The sequence below is a fragment of the Felis catus genome, chromosome B4 (genome assembly GCF_018350175.1).
Source record: "Felis catus isolate Fca126 chromosome B4, F.catus_Fca126_mat1.0, whole genome shotgun sequence".
In the NCBI taxonomy this organism is placed as follows: domain Eukaryota; kingdom Metazoa; phylum Chordata; class Mammalia; order Carnivora; family Felidae; genus Felis; species Felis catus.
The window spans coordinates 80,334,441-80,351,043 of NC_058374.1; the positions used below are offsets into that span (position 1 = coordinate 80,334,441).

Below are 16,603 nucleotides of genomic sequence, written 5' to 3' on the forward strand. Positions count from 1 at the left end.
GTAACTTAACAGAGGGAGGGAAATTCCAGCGAGTGGGTACGTAACTAACATAAAAGAAGACATGACCTAAGTAAGGCCCTGCTTTTGTGGATATCGGGTGCTCCCACATGTAAGACACACTCGTTCTTGCCCACAGACCTCACTTTGTGTGATCCAGGCTGTCCAGAGACCTAAGAGTAAAGGGTGGAAACAACCCACATATGCATCAGCTGAAGAGTGGATCCACACAGTGAGGCATATCCATACGATGGAATATTATTCGGCCGTGAAAAGGACTGAGCTACGCCGAAGTACTGCTACACGCTGCAGCAGGGATGGCCCTCGCAAACATTATGCTAAGTGAGATCAGCCAATCACAAAGACCACACATCACGATTCCCTTTACGGGGAAGTCCAGAACAGGGAAATTGACAGGGACGGAAAGCAGGCTAGTGGTTGCTTAGGGCTTGGGAGGGGGTCTGGGGGGACACGAAGGTGATAAGTAACGGGTATGAGATTTCTTTCGGGGGTGATGAAAGTTCTCAAATTGTGCTCATAGTTGCGCGTTATCTGTGAATACACTGAAACCACCAAATCATACGCCTGAATGGTGAATTGTCCGGTATGTGAATTATTTCTCAAGAAACCTGTTTAAAGAGCGAGCGAGCGAGCGAGGAGGGGAAGGGGCTTTGAGAGGGAGCAGGAGGGCTGTGCTCAGAAACAAAGCTCGAGGCCTGTCAGTCCTGGCTGCGCCCTCAAGCCAGAGCCTGCACATCACACCGGCAGGGTTATGGTAGCCCCCAAGCCACGACTCAGGAAGATAAATTGGCCCCAGAAGGTATGGGGCTGGGTCTCTTCTCCCCTGACAGCTCCCTCTCTGTGTTTTTTCTGGCACAAGAAACATTCTGTCTTCTTGTATAAATAGGGGAAATTTATGATAGTTTTCCCCCTTCTCCTCCCCGGTGGGCTACTCAGAAGGGGCCTGGGCGGGAGGAGGGAGACATAAATGTGGAAAGACTTGAAGGAGTCAGGGATCTTGGCTCTGGCCCCTGTTCTCCTTTCCCTCCGCATGTTTGACCATCTGCGTGAGGAGGCAGCTAGAGAAAAGGTGCAGGCCCAGAGAGGCGGGTCTCCGAGGCAGATATCCAACAGGAGGGGCACAGGGGAAATTAGGCAAGCATGGCTTGGCTATCCCGAAGCATATCAGATGAGATACAGGCCCCCTGCCTGGTTTGGGTTATTCCTGTCCTTGCTGCTGGTTGAGGCAGCTGATGGGGTGGGAAGAGAATTCATCTTGGATTCAGAAAATGGACAGAAAAACGAAGTGTGACCTTAAACAAGTCACGTCCTCTCTCTGGGCCTCATCTGTAACAAAGCGGGGAGTGGGGGGGGCAGATGAAACCGATCAGGGGGTCAAAACTGGTTTTAGCTATGGGGTCCTTTCTCTAAATAAAATCCTTTCTTTAAGGTTTATTTATTTTGAGAGCGAGCAAGCATGAGCGGGGGAGGGGCAGACAGAGGGGGAGAGAGAGAATCCCAAGCAGGCTCCCCGCTATCAATGCAGAGCCCGATGCAGGGCTCGAACTCACGAACCGGGCGATCGTGACCTGAGCCGAAATCAAGAGCCGGACACTTAACCCACTGAGCCGCCCAGGCGCCCCCCAAAATCTTAAGGAGCAACCCAACAGCTAACATGGGGTGTCCCGCTGAACTTCTTGGGTTCAAATGAGGGCGGGGTGAGAAATGCCGAGGCCCCTGTCATGACTGTGAAGGGGTCTGGCCAAGTGTTACATGATCTCCAAGGTCCCCTCCTTCTCCGTCTGCAGGAGGGGACTTGCCCCGTATAGAGAACTCGGGCTCTGCACACTCGAGGTTGGGACCCCAGTTCTACCACTTACTGTGTATCCACGGGCACATCACTTATCTCCTCTGGGCCTCAGTTTCCTCGCGTGTAAGTGAGAATAATAGTGATCCCTCTCTCAGAGGACTGTCACGGGGCTTATATTAACTAACGTGCGTCGTATCTGGCACTCAGTACATGTCATTATTGTAACTATTCCCTGACCTGATGTGATCCTGCCGGTTGAGTCTGAACCACAAACCTGGTGTAAGGAGGTATGTCAGGAAAGACGAAGGCAAAACTGCCGTAAGAGAGAGGCCCCCAGACACAGGAACTTAGAGAAACCAAGTTTATTCTTCGTGTAACAGTCTCAGCGGAGCAGTTCTCGACGGCAGGCAGTTCGGTGCCACCTGGTCAGTCGGAGACGTGGCTTCCTTCCATGTGGTTGCTTTGCTGTCTCTTAGGGACTTCTCCTCAAGTGCACGGTCAAAGCTCAGTCCCAGGTGCATCGGGTCCAGCTCGCGAAAGAAGAACTTACCCAATGTCTTAAGGCTCTGATGACATTACTTGGCTCCCACTCCCCTCTGGCCACACCTGGCAGCAAGTGCAGCCACGAAATGGGTGTCGAGCCGCAAGGTCATCTGCTTTCAAGCAACAAGGAGAGAAGGGGTTTTATTGAACAACTAGTGGTCTTCATCCAGGGCTCAGACCCACACCTGAACCATCCTCTTCCCCTTCCCCTCTCAAAGGAGGGGGGCTAGAGACCACAGTCCAGAAAACAATGTGATCTCTCATGAGGTCACTGTGCTCCCCGATCCCCATGAGGTCACTGTGCTCCCCGATGGCCGTCATGCCAAGAACAGCAGTCACAGGACAGTGACTTGGAGGCCTTGCTCCAGGGAGAATACCCCTCCATCCATCTTCTTCACAAACATGCGAGACAAGCTTCTGCCCCCACTGCCCATCTGCCGCTTTCTCATGGTCCTGTCCCATTCTCTACCCTCTGTTCCCAGTCACTAAGTGTGACTACAAACGCGGGGACACAGTAGGAATGGGAGGCGAGCCCCGGGGAAGGGAGGAGGCCATGCTTTGCAGGCAGCTCAGGCACGGGGGTCAGTGCCGGGCAAATCCAGCTACCAAATGTGTGACCCGAAATGGGGCAGCTCTCTGAGCTTCAACAGACTCTTCTGGAAACAGGAATAAGACACTCACTTGTCAGGGTTGTTGTGAGCATCCAACAGGACACACCCAGTCTATAACGCTGTGCCCGGGCACAGAGTAGGTCTTCAAGAAACGTAACCGATTTTACTAGGCGCCAGCAAAGCCAACCTGATCCTTGCCCCCTGGCCTCATCCAGCCTTTGCGTGGCCTTTTCTCCCTCCCCTTCCTGGCCAGTGTACCATCCCCCCCCCCCGCCCCCGCCCTCTTCGTTACCCCGTCCTCACTGCCTTCCCACCTGAACCCACCTGGATCTGTGCTTTCCACCTCCGGCAAGTCTTCCCTGACTAAGCATTCCAAAACATTCCCACTTAACCACTTCCCACCCCAGCCCCCACTCCAGAGACTTACTCTTGACCCAAGGGGTTGTATTAGACCGAGAAAGTAGTTCCCGCAGCATAGCGCCACAGGGAAAAAAAGAAGTGACTTCCCCTTGAAGTCTCTGGGCGCTGAGAGGGACGGCCAAGCCAAGAGCCACAGCAGAGGCTGGGGAAGAACTCAGGCATCCCAGCCTCCAGAGCCCCAGGGCTTCATTCTCTCCTGCCCCCACTGTGTACACCCCAGCTGTTAGATCAGTGGGTTGAGCTGATCAGGCTTAGAGAATCCATTGAGCCCTTAACCTCCAAGGGGTTCCACGCCTCTATCTCCAACCTTCTCAGGTCAGAAAAGCAACATCCATAATAACTAATGCTGACACAGTACTGCCCACTCTACTGACACTGTTCCGGGCACGTCACACACACGGACTCATTTCACTTCCACAACAGCCTGTGCACTAGGACTATTAGCTCCATTTTGCAGATGAGGAAACTGTCGTCTGGAAAGGTAAAGTAACTTGCTCCGGGTCATACAGCTAGACTAAGGCAGGGCTGAGATTCAAAACCAGGCAGTCGGGCTCCAGAATCCACGCTCTTAACCACTCTGTTATAATAAGAGCTAGCACTGGGGCGCCTGGGTGGCTCAGTCGGTTAAGCGGCTGACTTCAGCTCAGGTCACAATCACGTGGTCCGTGGGTTCGAGCCCCGCGTGGGGCTATGGGCTAATGGCTCAGAGCCTGGAGCCTGCTTCTGATTCCGTGTCCCCCTCTCTCTCTGCCCCTCCCCCGTTCATGCTCTGTCTCTCTCTGTCTCAAAAACAAATAAATGTTAGAAAAAATTTTTTATAATAAGAGCTAGCATTTACTGGTAGTTTCCAGGTGCCAAGCCCCCGTGGAAAACACATCACGTGGATTTCATCAAATCCCAAACAACCCCTGAGATAGCTACTGTTAATATTGTTCCAGTTTTACGGATCAAGAAACTTAAGGGAGCAAAGTTAAGCAACTTGCGGAAAGTCACACAGCTAGATAGCTTCAGATCCCCTAGCTGCTTTACCCCACATCTCCCACCCTCACCCCCACTCCTCCTTCTCTAGGTGGGTTTTAGCACCTTCCTTGACAAACCTGCTTTACCCCCACAGCCCACAACCCTCATGCTCCTACCACTCCCATGCATTTCTCTTTTCCTCCCCACTCCCCCACCCCCACCCCTCCACAGTCCCCCATCCCTCCACCAAAACTACCCCCAAACCCTACTGTCCCTCTCCCTCAGCTCCCCTCTGCCCTCTCCCACATTTGCAGCTCCCACAGAATCAGATGAATTTCACTTAAAAAAAAAAAAAAAAAAAAAGAGCACCGGACGTTCCCCAATCAAGCCCCCACTGAGCCTTGATCTCCAGCCCCCAGGGGAGGCACCGCAGTGACTAGGCTGGAGAGTCAGAAATAAAATCCTCATTCTATTCCCCCACCCCCCACTTGCCATCACTCATCTGGGAATCCAGGGCGAAGAAGGGAGCTAAAGTGCAGAGCGTTCATTTAATATTAACAAATTGAAATGAATTCTTTTAATGCCAATTAACTTGGAGCGGCCCCTTATTAATAGTAATTTAGATTCATACTTGGGAGAAGCGGGGGACGGGGGCTGGGCCAAATGTGCCCAGAATGTCAATGTGATGACGGAGCTGGAGAACCCGGAGGGGAGGGGCAATGGCAGTGGCAGTTTTACTTCTGCCCAGTTGGGTTCTGTTTCCCTCCGGGAAACAGACAAAGTCGCAGGAGGTGGATCTTGGGGAAGCAGATTACTCTAACAATTTGATTTTTGTACTTGCACTGGATCTAAAGAGGCTGAAAACCTCATCACACCATTTTGATGGTTTACTTCACAGTACTGCTAAACAAGAATCTCCTCAGAGGTGAGATTTACCCCAAACTATCCTAAGCCAGACCTCTCCGGCCAGAAGTGATCAAGTCTCAGGCCAGCTTGCCCTTCCTTCTTTGTGTCCGTTCAAAGCCAGAGCCAGAGATCAAAATGGGGGTGCCCTGATCCCTGCCACCTCCACCTTAATCAAAAGTAAAAGAGAGGACTAAACATTGTGTTTCTTCTGGGAATCCTCTTCCAGAAGGTAAGAAACCCAACAGGCTTACCCTGAGCTAGCTGCTGACATTTAGGGGAGGTACAAAGATCTGATTGTACTTTTCTTAGAATTTAGGGAAAAGATGAGAATTAAGATTTCAACTTTGTGTACCAAAAAGTTGCCCAGGATAAAGGCAAGGAGAAAGAGCTCAGTCCTAGACTAAAAAGTCAAACAGAAATTTTTCTTTCCCTGATTTTGCTGGCTCGATGGGGGAGGTGGGGAGAACTAGAACCCTGAATGTAGGCTTTGACCCAAGCAGGACATTGCTTCTTCCTAGGTGTCCCTCTTTGGCTAGCAGAGTGAGTCAAATTTGAAGCTGGGAAGTGTGGAGGTTGGGGGTGAGGGTCCTGAAATGAAGGAGAAAGGAGTGCAAAGGAGGCTGGGGAAGGGTAAGCAAATGTATAAAATGGTGAAGTTTATTAAATAAAAACTTTAAAAACGGTTTAACATGTAAAGATTAAATTTAAAGAACAAGTCAGGTTTTAAAAGGAGGTAAAATACATCAAAATTGAGAGATTAAACAAAAACGAGGATAAAGCATGAACTACTTCAAGTAAATTATTCTTCAAAAGAAGAGGGGGTTGGAATTAATCAAAAGAGACGTGGTTCACACCCCCATAGAGCTTCCCAAACAATAAATTCATTTACCAAACAAAAAGAGAAATCAACACAAGACTAGCAGTTTCACACGGAGGGAAAAAAAAATCATGGAGATTCAGCAACAGCTAAAAAACGAGTGAGGAAGGAGAAAAAAGAAAGAAACTTGAAATCCATTAACTGATTATTGGTAAATATTGAAATTGAAAAATGGGATGGAGAAAGGCGGGAAATTGACATCATCAGAGAAGTGAAACTTGCAAAAACAGAAGGTGTAACTCACCCCCAAAGAAAAGCAAACTCTCCGTAAGTAGAATGCTCCTCCCCAAAAGAAGGAAATACAAAATTGATCTAAAAAGTACCACCCACCCTCCCCTGCGAAAACTATACTAATCCGAATTTAATCTTTGCCCAACTCTGAAATAGATTATACAAACAAACAATAAATAAAAGGATCCCTTCCTTTCAACTGCGAGAAAAAGAAAAGAAAATCGGATTAAATTGCGTAATGGGGCAGGAAGGGGGACGTAGTTTGCAGGTGCCAGAAAGGATGGGGGAGGGGGTGTTTCAGGGGTGGAAGACCGGCTTACCTTGCTCTGGAGCGGCGGCCGCCGTACAGAAGTGGGCGCGGGACCCTGCGAGTGTCTGCGTGTTGGGGATAAAGAGGAATAGGGCCTCCGGGTGCCCCTGCTCGAGAGAGGAGAGTACAAGGACTAGGGGTACCCACCTCCCCACCTCGGCGCGTCTCCCTCCCTCCAGGACTCAGGCCTAGAGAGCTACTGAAAGTTACAAATTGCTTCCATTATTAGCTCATCCCGGGCGTCCTGGTCATTGGCCAACCCTGGACCACGTGGTCCCTCGTACCAATCGATCGAATTTCTAGTTGCAATTCTCTGTCTGTCCCTTGGCTCTGGGCAGGAAAGGGGGGGACCGGTGGCGCGGGGTTTAGGGAGGGGCTAACGAGGGGGGTCTCTTCGCCCCCTCACTCTCCTTCTTCGCCTTGTCCCGGCCCTGAGTGGCCGGCCCAGAAGGGGTTGAAAGAATGTTGTTGGCTGGGACACACCCGGGAGGGCACACACTGGAGGAAGCTAACAGACGTCGCCAGGGACCCAGGGTCCTCTCCTCCCAGTTCCCCGGGTCGAGCCGGTCCCGCTGGCCACTCCCTCTTACAGCGCCCACTCGGCCCGCGGCGGTCCCAGGGCAAGCAGCCTGGCCCCTTGTCCCGGGCGCTTGAATATCCTCCCCGGATCACTGCTTCAGCCCACACTTTGGGGAAGGTGCTTCCCTGGGGCTCGCTCCGGATCAGGCGCCTGCGCCCTCAGGGGCACCCCGACTGCCAAATTTGCGCCCCTCCTGGGACTGTTTGAGAGAAGGACAAACTTTTGAACGGATTAAAAATCAAGAGGAGTCCGTCTGGGGCAGGTGAGCCGGGCTCTGGAGGGGTGCGTGCGTTTCCGCCTGAGGACAATCTGTCTCTCCTCTCTCTGTCTCTCTCCTCCTTACTCCATCCCGCTTCCCCTACCGGCAGATACTAATCTGCCCACCCTTGGAGGAATTTGGGTTGGGGCAGGGCGTCTGTCAAATAAATGGGTCCAGAGCGACTTTCCTCCCTCGAGTTTGGGGACTCCGGTGGCAGCTGGCAGAGGTAGGAGGATTACTTGTGAAACTGGGGAGGACGGGAGAAATTGGGGGCCTGGAGACCCAAAGAGTCTGGTTTCTTCTTTCCCCAACCGCAACTTGGCGGAAACTTCAGGAAAGTTTTTTGAAGGAAGGTGGAGAAGAGAGTAGAGTTGGGGTTTTGACGCTTAATGTGGGAAGGAGGGCTGCGGTGATCCCCATACTGGAGGAAGGATCTGTTTGCTTATCTCCCAGTCAGGGTGGATTGTCAGTGTCCCGAACCTGCTCACCCAGCAAACTGTTAAGAGACGCTTGGAGATCTCCCACAGGGTCTCCCGGCGGAAAGGGAGAGAAGTACTAGCCGAAAATAGTTTCCCACTCTGCTGGGGTGGGGGGCGGGGTTATCAGTCTAGAGCCTCAGCTCGGGAAGACCTCGCCCCTGCTGCCCCGGGACCTTTCGCGGGCATTATTTTAAGTTAATAATGACACGAGAGAGGGAACAACTCCCACATTTCTTCTTCTTTTCCTTGTAAACCCATTTTGATCCAGAGACCCATCTCCTTAAGATGAAGTCAGAGGAGTGCTTCTCCCCTCCACCCCCCACCCCCAGCACAGTCTTCCTACTTTCTCCAGCGCTCAAGGGAGGGCAAAGAGATGAGCCCCTTACCCAGTTCCGGAGCTGAGATTGCCCCTCATCTACACACAAGAGAAGTCCTGGGAGGAAGAGATGGCTCTTCTAAAAGGAGTCAAGTTGCAGAGGGTGGGTTGGGAAGGCGCGACTGAACTTGGGGGTCCCCGGGTTGAGAGTGGGGGGAGTAGGCAAGCCAGGGCGGGGGCTTGCGGCGTGATCTGGGAAAGCAGGTGAGGGCGGAGGCCGCTGCAGGTGCACTGGCAGGGCGGGGCGGGGTGGGGGGGTAACTCTCAGAGCCCTGTGTTCTTGGAAGGGGAGGCCCGGCCCAAACCGGATGGTCTCCGTTGCACCGGAGGTTTGTGCGTCCTGCCCTAAAAAACCGGGCAGGCTGCTGAGGGCAAATTTGAACCAGTTCTTGCAAAGGGCCAGGAGGGGTTGTGCATCCCAGGAGGGAGAATTCCCACGCCAGCGCGTGGTGTCCCTGGCCCCTGCCCAGCCCGAACTTCCAGAGGCTGCTTGGCCCTGCTCTGTTAGGAGCTGCAGAATCGCCCAGGCCTTTGTTTTCGCTGCGCCCGGGGTTTTTCTGCTGGTGATGCAGCGGCTGGCTGTCCGGCACCTGCTCCTACCCGAGCCCCCGGAATTGGGCCCTCCTGGCTACGAGGTTTAGGAGGGTCGCAGCCCCGCACTGCCTAGGGACCTGGTCTTGAGAAGGACTATCCAGGGGCAGACATGAAGGTGATTGATACCCAAACTAAGCCCTTTTCTTTCCTCCCGTTCTGTGGCCCTACCACCTCTCCAGCCCAGAGGACTTGAGTGGAAGGTCTCGGGCTGCCCCAATCCCAGAGCTGATAGGGCAGCTGCCTAGGCGCTGGGTGCACCAAGAGGAGGTGCCTGGCTCTGGGCTTTGTCCCCCTCTTGATGAATCCAGTCTTGTTTTGCCCCTACCTCCCCAACACTCCCCCTACCTCCTCCCATAATCTGCGGGGCTCTCTCTCTTTTACTCTTCCCTTTCTTTTCTTCCTCTTTCTCTTTTTTATTAGGATTGATGGAGAGACAACAATTTGGCAAGGCTCCTCTAAGCCTGTAGTGGGGAGCTGTGGACTCGGCCCTGACTTCTCAACTAGGGGGAACCGTCCCATTCCTGGGCCCTTGCATTTGGCCCCCAAGTTGGGGGGAAGTCGACAAAGAATGGCTTGAAGGATGGCTGGCCTGACACAGGACAGAGCCCCAGCTTGGGGAGGGGGCAGTTTTAGGCCAAATTTCCATTGCAGAGAGAGGACTTAGAAACAAAGGAAAGAAGGTTGAGGAAACAGCACAAAGGACTAGAAAATTTGAGAACCACAAAGATAAAAGACCAGCGAGGGAAGAAAAGATTCGAAAAAGCCCCAGCGCTGGGGACAGAGGAAGGGCCTCCGGGAGGCTGAGTGGGAGAGAAGTGAAGATGAAAAAATTTTGATAAGAGACAGAACAAAAGGTGCAGGATTCGCCTGTTTGGTGAGGGGGGAAAGCGAAGGGAAGGGAAAGCAAAGGGGTGAAAGGAGGGCGCTAGAAAGTAAAAGAAAAGGGAAGGAAACAAGAAAGAAAAAAGGAAAAGCAACAGAAGACAGAAAGAGAAAGGGGGGAAAGGGGAGAAGAAAAGAAGGAAGGTGAAGGAAGGGAAGAATATAGAGAAAAAACCAGCGAAGGTGGGGCAGAAAGAGAACAAAAGAAGGGGGGGAATGAGAAATAAAGAGAGAGAAAGAAAAGGAGGGCCGGAAACCAGCCGAAAGAAAGGGGATCCTGATTTGGAGGTGCACAGGGAGGGAAGGAGGAGGGAGAGAGGCCGCGGTGGCCCAGCCAGGGTCTCCCAGGCGCCCGGGCGCCCTACTGGCTTCCCCTGGGGCTACCTGGGCCCTGGCCTCCCACCCCGGCTGCCCAGGACCCCAGTGGTGCCCCGGAGGGAGGTGGGGGTTCAGCCGTCCCCTTGCGCCCAGCTTCTCCCAGGAGAAGCAGCTGACTGAGCTGGAAGAAGGACTTCTTCCTGCAGCCACGCCAGCCTCAAACCCAGCACAGCGGGCCTGGAGGCGCAGCAGGTCAAGATCTGGTTCCCAAACCAGAACGCGGAGCCGAAGAGGCGGTTTAGAGATGGGGGGGACCAGGGGCCACACCGCCCTGGCTTGTCTCCTCGCCCCCAGCCCCGAGAGCCTCCACCCTGACCTTGCTGGCAGAGGCTGGCTGCAGACTGACTGCTTTTGTTCCGCCCTGTGACCTTGGGCCTCAGTGTGATCTTAGGTCAAATGAGTCCTTTGTGCTGGAGGGTTCTTCTGTAATTTTGGTTGGCCTGTCTGTATTTGCGCGGGGGAGAGAGGGGTGCAGATGAGGCCTGGTCCTCCCCAGCAAGGGCATGTTCATTGGTGAGAAGAAAAATCCTCCTTTGCCATCCTTCTCTCTCTCCATGCCCCAGAAAACTTCCTGCCAGGGCACAGGGTTTCTCTACACCAGAAAGGATTGTGTGAACTTGTAAAGAGCTCGGCATGAGGTTGTCCAGTGCTGGAGGAACCGGAGAAGGAACCTCAGTTTTGAAAGAGAATGAGGACGTTTCCTACAGGGGCAAGTGGAGTGGAGCTTTGCAGGATATAGCACTGAACTCACACGCACAAAGACGTTAATTGGCAAAGGGGCTTTAGACTGCGCTGCAGAGGAATGAACTTGGGGTTATTGTGTGTCTGTGGCGCGTGGGGCCTACACTCCCACGCCCCGTTCATTTGCGCCGGGGACAACTGCCCAGTTTGATTCAGAGGGTCTCTTAAAGCCAATTAGGTAACTCCTTTGTTTCCCAGGAGTGCAGACGGAACACTGCCATTGGGCTCTCCTTGCTGCCTTGGCCTCTGCCCGTTTCTGCTTGCCGTTGTTTTCTGCCTCACTGAGGGGTTGGGGGGGAGGGGGACAGGAAAATAAAATGTCCCTCCCCACTCCCCTAGTCCTTCCCTGTACCCTACCCCCACCAAACCTTCTAGCTGCTGACGGTAATGAACTCCCAGGAGTGCAGAGGGGACAGTGGCTGAGATCAGCCAGATCTTCCAAGGGCAGCACGAGCCTTGGGGATGGGCTTGAGGGACCTTCACATGGCCAGCTGGTGTCCACAGTAAGCCTTGCAGCCATTCTAGGGCGGGGGCCGGGGGGGGGGTGGGCTCGGTCCAGTGCTTCCCAGCACTGTGCTTCTAGACTTCCTCCCCTTCTCCCAAGCTACTTCTTTCCTTCATTTCCGCCTCCCCCTCTCTCTCTTGCTCCCTTCCCTCCTCCTTCCTGTTCTTTAGGTTCTCTCTTTCCTTTATCATCTAGCCCAGGCTGGGACTCTTGTACTGTCTTTGTGCCCCCTGCCCTGAGGCTTTGCTGTGGGAACTTCAGGCAGGCTAATAACCTGAGGGCTGCCCTCAGGAGTTCATGATGTGGATGCAGTACTGGGACTGGGAGATGAGGGGCAAAATGGGGGGTAAGCTTTGCTAATCAGGTGCGGGATGAATCAACTGGTTTTCTCTATCAGTTGTGATTGATAGAGACCACATCGCAGTGGCTCATCCCAGGAAATCTTCCCCCACCTCACGGATCTGCTGGCCTGCCCCTGCCCACGGGGGTGGGGTTGCTGGTGTCCCCAAGGCCATTCTCTCCCAGGGCGAGTGAGGGCCTCCAAGAGCGCCCCTTGCCTCAGTAGATGGGGGTGCTGGGGGTGGGGGAAGAGAGGTCAGTGATGCCAGGTCAAAGCCTCAAACTATTAAAGAAGCAAAGCCTGTTTCCCTATTCCCGATGCATTTTAGGGGTCCTCTTTCCCTTGGATGGAGAGGCTGCTCCTCTCTTGGCTCTTGGCTGTCTCTCCGAGGAACACACCCCTTGATTAGCCAGGCCCGCAGCCATCCCCATCTGCTCTGCTGAGAAGGGAGGCCACTCATTCCAGGCCTTGGTGGAAGGGATACGGACTGCCCAACGCAGCTTCCTTGCCTCAACTGGCCCCTCAGGGAAGGTGGGAACCTCCTTCACTTCGCAGGATCCGGAATCTCGGCCGGCAGAGCGGACAGCCGCGCTCTGGAGCCTGACGCCGGAAGAAGTTTCTGCCATTGCGCTCTCCTTGCTGTCTCAGCCTCTGCCCATGTCTGCGTGCTGTTGTGTTCTCCCTCACTGAGGGAAATAAAATGTCCCTCCCCACTCCCCTAGTCATTCCCTGTACCCTACCCCCACCAAACCTTCTAGCTGCTGACGGTAATGAACTCCAGCTTCCAGCCTTGCTCATAAGCTACTCACAGTGAATTCAAATTCTCTTCTGGGCAGGAGGGAGGACAGATGCTCCTTCCTCGGTCCTCCCTTGCTCAGTGATCCATTTTGAAGGCCTTCTGGGGTCAAAGTCAGACCAGATTGCTTCCATTGGTATAAAATTAGCATCTTAAAAAAATCACACCCAGATTTCTAGCATCCCAGAATAGAAGTCTTGGGGCACCTGGCTGGCTCATTCAGTGGAGCATGTGAGTCTTGATCTCAGGGTCGTGAGTTCAAGCCCACATTGGGCATAGAAATTACTTAAAAAAAAAAAAAAAAGGAATAGAAGGTCTTTACCCAGACCCACACCTCTTCTCTGGCCTTTCAAACCCGTTGATGATATAAAGGCTTGTGGAGGTGGAGGAACAGAAGGGAAATGAGCAATTTCCTCCATCTAAAAGTCAGTCGTTTCAGCTGGTCATTCTACTGTATTTATTTAGTACTTACTATGTGTAAAGCATCACCCCTACCTCAGTTTGTCATGACTGTCGAAAGCAATTCTTGCCCCTATAAGGCTTCAGTGTGTGTGTGGACAGATCTACAAATAAACAAATCAATGGAAAAGAAAGTCTGGACTCAGGCTGATTTTGACTGCAGCCTTCCATGCGCCTGGTCTCAGAGCCCCTGGCTTCCCAGCTCCCGCTGCCCGGACCCAGTTGGTGCGAAGACAGGACGGCCCTGGGTCTCCTCTGTTTCCCCCACTGGAAAAATACCAGAATGGGGAGCGAGAAACATGCACTGGGATTGGCAGACAGGAAAGCCCTGAAATAAAGGGTTTGGGAAGGTCAGCAAAAGAGCCCTCCATAGGTACCTTTCCATCCTCGAGGTGTGCATTGTTGCTGTGCAGGGTGACGTGTTTCTCTGGGTTGCTTAGCCGACTTAAGGTTTGCCTTGGTGCAATCACGTGCCTGAAGGTGACAGCAAGGGTGTGCATATGCAAGTGAGCTCAAGGGGGGGGGAGGTGGACAAGCATTTCTGCACCAGGCTTGTGTGCATTGGGCCCAGACGCCCACACGGGAGCAGGTGCGTGTGTGCGCGTGCGTGCTGGGGGCCAGGCTGCACACAGATCCGAACATATCTCTGCATACATGACCCTCTGTGTATGCAAGAGTGTGTGTACCCGCTGAATTATTATAAAATTACCCTGACCCTTACAGAAAATCCATACCAGCCTCGGCCTTTCTCCCCCGACCTCTCGACCTCTGGGGTGCCTGAGGAAAGAGCTGACCCGGTCACTGCCTCCCCCAGTCAATGAGTCTCTCTCCATTAGCATAAAACATGAATCTGCTGGCAGCTTGACAAATTATAACTAGCAGCCAGAGTTTTGCCAACTGGCTGGCTTGGGCGCTGTCTATTTATCATTGAAAATGGTAAATCATAAGAATCCAGATGACTTAATTATTCAAATCCACCCAGGACCCAGAGAGCCCGCAGTCCCGTCAGTCCCTGGGCTCAGGGAGAGGGCAAGAGGACAGGTGCCGGAAACTTGGGGGCTGGGAGACGCGGGGTCCACGGGCCACCCCTCTCCTCTGCCCCGCCAGCCGGTGTTTCTCTGCAGCTCTTGCCTGCCCCGCCTGCCTGTCCCTGTCCCCAGCCAATTGTTTTGGCCGCTGACCCTCCCAAGACTCTCCCTTCCCCGCCTCCGGCCGCCTGCCACACGTTCCCCTGACTCACACATGGACGTTTCCCTGCCTGTCTTTGTGTGGGTCTCTGTTAGTTTGCTCTCTCTTTCAGTGCCTTCGTTTTTATTTCTTCTCTTTCTCACATTCTCTTCGCCGTCTCTCTCTCCCTCCCCTCTCCCTACGATGGATGCTGAGCTCCCCTACCCCTCACGTAACTAACTTCTCTGATGGAGGTTTGCCTGCGCTCCTGCCCCCTTTGTTTCTAGTGTCTCAGGTGCCCACTCGGGATCCCCACGGACACACGCCGCACCACCCCTAACCCAGCGCCGGAGCCCTGGAAGGTGTGAATTCTTTCCTCCTGGGAGCCACGCGGAAGCACAAGTGTCATGGATGACCTCAGGCCTGCTCTGCCTTTCGCCCCCACCCCCATACACACAACCTTTCTTCTGTGGGTTTCTGCACAGCTGGGGAGATAGCGGACACGCTATCACAGGCATATGCCCAGGGAGAGGCAGGACCGTGTGCCAAGAAGGCCCACCTCCGGGCGGCCCCCTTTCTCTCAACGCAGAACCACCTCAAAGCCTAGCAGAGGGATGGCTCAGTGTGAGTTTTCCCAGAAAAAGAATCTGTTTGCAGAACAAATTCTACATCCAGGGGTCTTCACACAGAGCTTCTGGGGTCCCTTTGATTTCTGGGTCCTTTTATCTTTGCGTCTTCACAATCCAGTGTAAATATGCGCTATTTTTTCTCCCAGTCCCGGACCAGACTGGAGGGAAGCTGGTGTTCTCCCCGCCCCCACTGGGGTGTTTGGGGGGGTGGGTCCGCACTCTCCCCAGTGCTGATGTTGTGTTTACACTCGAGGAGGACATGGGCACTGAGGAGGGTCGCCACAGCCCCTTTGAATGGCATCCTGACTTATTCATTTGGGGGGCTTGTCCTCTCCGTGAGGGCCCCAGAGCCCTGTCCCCAGACGCTCGAGCCCACTTCTGTGTCTGCAGACACTTGTCAGCTTGCTTCCGAGTGGCTGTCAGTGTGTGTGTCTGTCTACATGCTTTCAGGAGTCCTTATGCTGGAACAACAAGTGACAATGTCCCCCCCAACAGGACACCTGAGGAAATAGTTCTCTCCCCACAATTCCATGTTAAAGCCTCTGAGCAATGCCATTCTCAATAAAATATTGGCCTGGCCAAATCATAAAAGTCTAAAAGACGGAGCCACTCATTTCTGCGACCGGAAGTGCATAAGTTCTTTCTTGAGTCTAGCCTCCTTTTCTTTTTCGGGATGGAGTACGGGGAGGGCCAGAAATCTTGGGAGACGACTCCCCCCTCCTCCAAGAGAACATCTATGGCGAATAGGGGACCCCCCCCCCCGCCGACGCCGGGCTCATCCCCACCGCTAACGCGTGCGTCCCTTCCCTCCTTCCTTCCTCCCCACCTTTCCGAGCCAGGTTGGTATTTGACCACAAGGACAGTTGGCGAGGGGTGAAGCAGGAGTGGAGAGGATCAAGATTCAAAAGCAGGCCAGCAGCTGGACGCCAGGGAGATCAATAAGGCAGATAGATTGGAGACAGGTTTCTCCCATTTCTTTTTTTTTTTTTTTTTTTTTCTGCTGGCTCAGCGCCCCTGCCCCAGCTCCGACAAGCAGGTGGGGGACAGAGCCAAGCCCTGGCCTCTGTCTGCCCTTCTAACTCAAACAGGTTCCTAATCCCTGGGTAGAGGGTAAACAGTCTCCGAGCACCAGCGGGATTTAAGCACCAGAAATGCCGCTAATGCACTTCGGGCACTGTTCCCTGCCCCCACTCCCACCCCGTGTTACTAATTAGCCCAACAGCTTGGGAGAAGCCTGGGAGGAGCAGCTAAGAATGCCTTTGTGCGAACCCCGCAAGCCCAGGTCTGAGCTCTGGATAGTGTCTCTGGAGCTGGACCTGCTGAGGGTGGCAGAGGGACTCCCGCCCCCCCCCCCACCCACCGACTCCTAAATCAGCTCAAATGGAGACCAAGGCGTTTTTTCTGTGCACCCCTCCCTGAATCCCCCGTCTCCCCTTGGCTGTTCACAGCTGGGAGGCAGGTGGGAGATAAGAGGGAGCGTGGAGTCGGCTCCGGAAATCAAACGACCCAATAAAAAATTAATTGTCTAATTAAAACCATGAGGAAGCCCCTTGCCAGAGTTTGGCTCTGAGTCGTCAGGGCTATAAAGGGTGGGAAAATGAGTCTCAGCTCCTAATAAATCCCTGATTTGCAGCTTGGTCTATCAGCGAAGGAGCACTGAGCGTTCTGCCTGGCTAGGCCTCCTGGAGGTCATTCCATCCCTCCCTCTGTCCCCAGCCCAGGTGGTCACGCCCACCGCCATCTCCACTCACCC

General features: G+C 53.6%; 2 long non-coding RNA genes across 4 annotated transcripts; one reads left to right on the plus strand and one right to left on the minus strand.

The window, feature by feature from the left end:
* Positions 1 to 2,154: 2,154 nt before the first annotated feature.
* Positions 2,155 to 6,875, minus strand: LOC111561366. The gene is made up of 2 exons (XR_002743894.2): positions 6,676 to 6,875; positions 2,155 to 2,460 (listed from the first exon to the last, which is right to left on the minus strand). It is a non-coding gene; the product is annotated as an uncharacterized LOC111561366 (long non-coding RNA).
* Positions 6,876 to 6,913: 38 nt separating this feature from the next.
* LOC123386606 lies at positions 6,914 to 13,188 on the plus strand. 3 transcript variants are annotated; one of them, XR_006600752.1, is made up of 2 exons: positions 6,914 to 7,507; positions 8,252 to 13,188. It is a non-coding gene; the product is annotated as an uncharacterized LOC123386606 (long non-coding RNA). The 3 variants fall into 3 exon arrangements; XR_006600751.1 differs by having other exon boundaries at positions 9,374 to 13,188; XR_006600750.1 differs by having other exon boundaries at positions 12,128 to 13,188.
* Positions 13,189 to 16,603: the final 3,415 nt, after the last annotated feature.